Genomic DNA, 7,523 nt, shown 5'->3' on the forward strand with positions numbered 1-7,523 from the left:
AAAGAGACTTTATCAACGATCATTATTCTATTTATTGCTGTTGTAAAATTTCAAATCCCAGCTGCTTAAGTACTTTTCTTTTCCTTTGCTATAAGTTCAAACCAGTAGAGCTTCAGTCTCGACAGAGACTTCTGGTTTAATTTATGTACCGGTAGATATTATTGCACCGTGTGATTAGGTCACTATTGACCTCTAACCTCTGACAAACTTCATACAGAATTGAAGATATTTTCTCTCTGTATGTTTATATGGTGGAAAGATACCATGAATGTATATAATTGAATATGAATGAAATATATTGGATCTGCCTTACAAAGAAAGACTCGTGACGTCTTTGAATGCCATTCGACACGCACAGAAATGCTTTGATCAAAACAGCTTATTTTACATGGTTGAACAACAATTTTATACCAGAAAAAATCAAACTTGATCTATATTTGTCACTATATAGGTATCCAGCAAGTTTCAAATCATGATACATTAATCCAGTAGCACTGGGAGTTCCTCGGATGACTTGTACCTCACACATAATGAATTGAATGGAGCGTAGCGGAGTCAGCAGAGGATTGCCGATTGATCCAGTAGTGCATCACGACATTAATTTAGTGCATCACGATCCCTATTGTGAACCCAATTGTTAAAAAAAAAAAAAATACCACAATTCCTTCATAAATCAATGAAGTAGAACGAAATGCAAACTTGATCTTTAATTAATCAATTTATAAAAGCTATCCAGCAAGTTTCAATTCATGACAATCTCGTTTAGAACATTAATTGAGTGCATCACGACATAAATGTAGTGCATCACGAACCCTATATTTAACCCAGTTATGAAATAAAATTAAAAAGATAAAAATACCGCAATTCTTTCAAAATTCAATTAAGCAGAATGAAATGCAAACTTGATCTATAACTAATTAAGGTAAAGTCTTATACTTACCCAGCTCAATATCTGCAAGCGTTTAGAAGAAAAGTGCGGAAAACCCTGAAAAATTGAAAAGGCCGTAATTCCATAAAAAATCATTGAATCGCAATGATATTCAAACTTGATCTGTAACTCATCAAGATACACCCACGTACTAAAAATCGCTCAATATCTGCCAGCGTTTGGAAAAAAAGTGTGGAAAACCAAGTGGGACAGACTGACAGACAGACGGGGACAGACAGACAGACGGACAAACGCAGAGGAAACCTATAGTCCCCTCGGGTTTCACCGGTAGGGGACTAATAAATATGCATTGAAAGTGCATATTAAATTTTAGAAAATCTTTGATTCAGTGTATGTTGTACAATCCAAATATGAAGAAAAAAATGCATGCAATTGTTTTACAAAGGAAAATTATAAATAGTTAACTTGTCCATTTCCATGATTTCACTCTGAGACTGAATTTAAATTTCACAGTGAGAATTAACCCACCCTCTCAATCTCAGTATCATAATGATGTATGGATTTAAAGGAAAAAAGTCTGCCTGGTAAGAAATTGCTTGGTCTAGTAAAAATTTTATTTTTACCAAACATTTTGTCCTGTAAAAATTTCAAACTTTCGCGTAGACTGGGTAATGTTAGCACGATCGACCTTCGTGCGTATTGCCTCGGCCCTTCCTCAAATGGACTTAACTTCTCCCATAGTTTTATTCATTACATCTGATGCATAAGTGACCTTTTCTGAAGAATGGTGCTTAGGCTGTAAGATTTAACAGAGACCTAAACAATGTCGCTGGCAATAGCTACCACAAACAGTTTTAAACCTGTTGGAGGAAAATAATTTAACAGGTTGAGAACACATCCCCTTTAGCGAGATCATCTCGCTAAATCGGGATTATCCCTCTCTAGCGGGAGAAAAAACATTATCATAAACAGGTATTTTTTTGTTTTTATTATAAAATAATCAAAAATCTCGTGCGTATTGAAAATCCGGGAGAAAGCTGCACTGAAGCGTGAATTTACAACAAAAAACTGACAATAGTGGCTAGAAATTTAAGGCAATCACTGCTGCGTGTGAGAATAAGAGGCTGAAATCCACGTGAAAATCATGCCTTTTTTAGCGAAGGTTTCAAGATTTACAGTCATATATGTTTTTGAAGCATATAAAATATGAATAGATATCGAAATTTTATTCATTCGGGTCTTGGCTTTCCATTCTTGTACAAAAGTTAAAAATAATGTTCTTCAGAAACCCGTGATATTTGCTTAAATATTTGATCTTTGTTTGACGCTTAGAAGTACGGAAGCGCAACAGGGTTGTCATGTTTGTGGAAAAGTCATGATTAAAAAAAAACGAAGTATAAATTGAGATGTGTATAGAATATGGATAAACCATTACTTGATTTAATAAAATATTGAAAAGAAATTAATAAAAAAGGTCTGAATTGAGTCTTACAGATATATTGACTCAGTGTTGATACTTGGTAACGTTGTAAATTCAGGAAAGCACAATTCAACGGCATCGGAAAATTGGAGAAGAAAAGGGGGGCTAATTCAAAGAGAAAAAATTCAACCTAAAAAAAATTGACAAAAAAGAGGAGAATTTGACCATTGTCCAAACCTGGAAATCCTATTTCGTGCGGATAGAAGGGGGGGGGGGGTTGAACTTTTTTCAGTTACCACCTACCCTTTCTTTCATTAACACTGAAACGTGCCTGTTGAAAGTGAAAATTAAACATGTTACCTTGAATTACTTTTCATAACTACGATAATTAAAGAAAACAAAAATGCAAAATTGTTGAAATTACTGTTTTTAACATGCTGCTATAATTTAAAGAAGCATGCCCTAGGTATTCTTATTTTAATGACATAATTCTTTATGTTTTTACCCGGTGGCAATGAACAGTTCTTCATTTGAGGATACTTTAATTGCATTGGAAGCATATGTTGGGATCCCGAATAAGTGAACATGTGTAAATAATAGGGAATCAGATACTTTCCAAAACATAGGCTACATGAAAGAACACAGACCAGGTGGTATTTTTATATTTAAAAATAAAAGGGGGGGCCTCTGAAAAATCTGTCACCCGAATGAAATAAATTTAAAAAAAAGTATTGATTGTTTATCATTAAATGCCGAGTCGGCAATATATCAGCCGTATTTTGGCGGCGGATGAATACTACTAAAGGTATGCTTTATTTTGAAAAAATATATACAGCTTACTCCACTTATATTGAACTCGCTTATTTTGAAATTCCGCTTATTTTGAAATAGAAATAAATCCCCAGTTTTTGCCTCTCATATTCTTTGCATTAAAATAACGGTTATATTGAAATCGGATATATTGAAATTTCGCTTATATTGAAGCCACTAATCGGTCCCCACAGGTGATAATGAGTTGTTTTCATAACGGTTATATTGAAGTACTCCCTGGCGGCTGTCGTTACGGTTGGTGACAGTAATTATGCCTGATTGACCAGTTGATATACACAGGTGTGAATAATTAAGTTTTCACCTCAGGTGTTTTTATATTGCATGCTCTTACGAAATAGAATTCTTCACTATTAAATTCTTTGCGTCCATGTACATGTATTTAATACGGACATATTGAGGCTAAACAGCTAAACGTAATATAGTAACCCCCACAGATCTAGGAAAAAACATAACTTTGAAATTAAATACGTACTGTTAATGGCTATTGATATGCCTAGATTCAAAATAACTAAGGGATTAACCCGAGTACACTTACGTAGAAATACAAGCAGCGTTCAGCAGTACTCAACCGTTTAAGTCCGGTGAATTTTCTCCAAAACGCAAATAAATGCGATCGGGGAATAATTATGAGGTTGAAGATTGTCTTTTCAATGAAACAGAAATAAAAGAAAAATATTTAAACTTTCAAGGACTAATATTCTATGTAATATGTTCACTGTTATAGATAAACGATGACAACATGAATTTGTTCGGGTTTGTTCTTCTTTATTTTAGATCGGGATTGAACTTGTAAAAATGGCGGCTTCACAATTTCGCTTATATTGAATTACGGATATATTGAAATAATTTGCATGGTCCCCTGAATTTCAATATATCCGGAGTAGGCTGTACGAAGGCTGCATGGAATACTTCGAATTTTACATTTTATTATACATTTACCTTGTAATTGTTTTATTGAGTTATTAAGAGAGGCTGTTGTCACCTTTATATATAAATGATGATCTACCGTTTATGAATAGCTTCCTATTAGAAGAGTCTTAATTTGTCACCGATAAGACCCTTTTAATTAATATGGTTGTGGTTTGAAAATGGTTATGTCGATAGCGTTTACCATGCCAGATCAGAATCTTGATACATATCATACATTTAAAGAAATTTAGTTGCACAACCTACCTACTGTATTTTTTTCCGAGTACCCCCCCCCTTTACATATCCGTCCATCTACATGTACCATCAGGCATCTCTCGCCGTCTAAAAGATCACGTTTCTAATATAATTTTTACAGTGCAATAGTTTTGGATAAAGTAATTTTAGGGTTTACGCAGGACGAGAATTTAAATTTGATACTGAAAGTTTTTTTTTTTTTTATATCACGGGTTAAATATAAAATATCTGTTAGAAGATCCTGAAAACTCTGATGAGAATGAGGCCGCTTCTTACACTAAGAAGGTGGGGCTTAATATCGGTCAATCAGGCGATTTGAGAATCTATTGCCTTGGTCACTGTAATGTGAAGCGGTCACCCATCCAAGGGTTAAACAGGCTCGCCGTTGCTTAACTTGCCTGAAATAGAGGGAGACTCTACAGGGTTGCAAATAACCACTCGCCCACTCGCAAATGCGAGTAAATTTTCTTGTGGGCGACCAGCTCTTGAGAATATTATCGCCCACATGGCGAGTAAGAATTTTATCGGACCTTTTCCAGAATCAGATCGTAGTTTGGTTCAACTATTCTATGTACTTTCGTTTTCACATACCAGGCGGATTTTTCTGTGTTTGATCATTCAACTGATTCCATTTTTCAAATATTAATTGTAGCTTTATTTGAGATACAAAATATGTCAATCAATCAACATTTACCTTAAATTTAAATAGTAATCATTATTGTAATATTTTTTCTGCCGCTAAAGGCAGCCATGTTGGGTGTCCACTGTAAATATAACACCTGGTTAATTCAGTCCAGGTATGTTTGGCTCCTTCATTTATGAAAAGAAAAACAACATTCCGACCCTTGGTTATCTGGGAATGTTACAAGAATCAAATATTTTTTAAACCTAATTCAAAATACATGCCCTGAAACAACTGAAATCAAAAGAAGCAAATTTGAATTGAATGATAACATTGAATTTCATACATTTAGTAATGTAAATTAAAGTCTGCAGGAAAAAAATGAAAAGAAATAATGAAATACTATGGCCATAAAGTATTTTTCTCTTATGTTTTCATATGAAAAGATTTTTTACAAAGTGAAAAAAAAATTGTGGGCCCCATGAAATCAATGTGGGCTAGTAAAATTTGTGAAGTTGGGGGCCCACATGGCCCCTAAGGTTTAAATGTTATTTGCAACCCTGCTCTACCGCATCACCAGAAAAGCTAGCTCACTAGCGAGGCAGTATAAGTTCCCTATATACTTTCCACTACAGTCACCAAACAAACTTCGTGTCAAGATCGGCATGCCATACGGAAAGTCCAACGTGACGGACACCCCATCATTCACTATATCATATGCTGTACATGTACAGACTGTGGACAAAAGTATCGGAACGATTTACGTTAGTTTATTTATTGATGCACATGTTCGCATTATTTATAGCTGGCATTTTCGGTGTAGACACGATTTGTTGTTACACCTTGGGTATTTTTAGGTTGATGACTACTTCCTGTTTACATTAACTACGTCATTATTTATCGTCTGCAACCTAAAAGTAAGTAAAATCTGTCCCCAAAAATCATGGCTGAGAATCGTCATTATGCATCGGAGGGTCTTAAAAAATCTGTTGTTTTATTAGTTCAAAATGGAAATTCTTTTCAAAAAGTTGCAGATATGCTTAAAATGTCTAAAACAACTGTGCATCGAATTTATAAAAATTTTTGTGAACGAGGAACTGTAAAAACTGCCCCGAAAACAGGTAGGAAAAAAAGTTTGAGCGATCGTGACGGGAGAAAAATTTTGCGAGAAGTGAAAACTAACAGGAAAACTCCGCTGGCTGATTTGACGGAAACATTCAACAACAATGAAAACAGAAATGTGTCTAAAAAGACAGTGTGGCGATTTTTGAAGAATCAAAAATATCATCGCTGTGTTTGTAAGAAAAAAATAAGGATTTCCCCAGTAAACAGACAGCGGAGAGTAGCATGGTGTCGTGCGAAATCAACATGGACAGACGATGACTGGAAAAAGGTAATTTTTTCAGACGAGAGTCAAGTTGTTATATTGGCAGTGACAATAAAGTTTATATCTGGAGAAAAAGTGATGAGGCATTTAGACCAGAATGCATTTCACCAATAAAAAACAAAAAACTTTCCGTAATGGTTTGGGGTTGCATAACCTATCATGGCGTCGGGACATTAACACGTGTGGAGGGAAACATAAATTCAGATAAATATATTCGAATTATAGATGACAATCTATGGCCAGTGATAGCAAGACACTTTCCAGACAATAGTTACGTTTTTCAAGATGATAATGCACCAGTTCGTCGTTCTAGGGCAACGAAAGCTTTTATGGAAAACAACCATATCAATACAATGGAGTGGCCAGCACAAAGCCCCGATATTAACATCATAGAAAATTTATGGTTAAAGATTAAAAGAAGAATAGAACAATCCATGCATGAAATTACTTCTGTGGAACAATTATATAATAAAATATTTTCGATTTGGACAAGTTTTGACTGCGTAACAATTCAAAATTTATATCGATCTCTCCCCTCAAGAATCGCCGCGGTACGTAGGGCCAAAGGATACATCACAAAATATTAAGGTAAGTTTTAATAAATAAGCTTTATTTTTGTCAGGTAAATGCAAAATTGTCTCATCTTTCAAATGATGTAATTTATTTTTATTAGTTGTTACGTAATATGGCTATTTTGAGCATCCAATCAAACGCGAGTATTTTCCAAATATTACACGACGTCGTAAATCGTTCCGATACTTTTGTCCACAGTCTGTATATACTCCCGCTTTTCAAGCAGGCATATTAAAAAAAGGTAAACGTACAATTACAATAAACGTGTAACCGAAGTAAGTTTAACTGTACTGATAATTATCATCTGTGGTCCTCAGTAGGAAGGCTACGCTACTGTTCATAAACTTATTCTAATTTCCATGATTTGCAGCAGTCGAGGCAATATTTTGAAGCAAATTTATTGAGATGAGACACTAAATATTTATCGAATGGGTTGAAATACTTCCGGATTTTCCTTTTTCTGAAGTTAACACGATTACAGTTTGAATCGGAGTACAAATCTCGGTTTTCCGAGATATATTTTCTCCCGCTAGAGATGATCTCGCTAAAGGGGATGTGTTCCCAACCTGTTTAAAGATGATACTTTTGAATACGAAAATATAATTATCTCACCAGCAAAGTCGTCATCATTTTCTTT

The 7,523-nt window shown here is 34.7% G+C and overlaps 1 long non-coding RNA gene across 1 annotated transcript; it reads right to left on the reverse strand.

Moving 5' to 3' along the window:
* Positions 1 to 228: 228 nt before the first annotated feature.
* LOC134254989 (uncharacterized) lies at positions 229 to 7,523 on the reverse strand. Its single transcript, XR_009989419.1, has 3 exons — positions 7,499 to 7,523; positions 941 to 985; positions 229 to 619 (listed from the first exon to the last, which is right to left on the reverse strand). It is a non-coding gene; the product is annotated as an uncharacterized LOC134254989 (long non-coding RNA).

The sequence above is a fragment of the Saccostrea cucullata genome, unplaced genomic scaffold (assembly GCF_032062105.1).
Source record: "Saccostrea cucullata isolate Sc308-1 unplaced genomic scaffold, CSIRO_AGI_Scuc_v1 ctg2039, whole genome shotgun sequence".
In the NCBI taxonomy this organism is placed as follows: domain Eukaryota; kingdom Metazoa; phylum Mollusca; class Bivalvia; order Ostreida; family Ostreidae; genus Saccostrea; species Saccostrea cuccullata.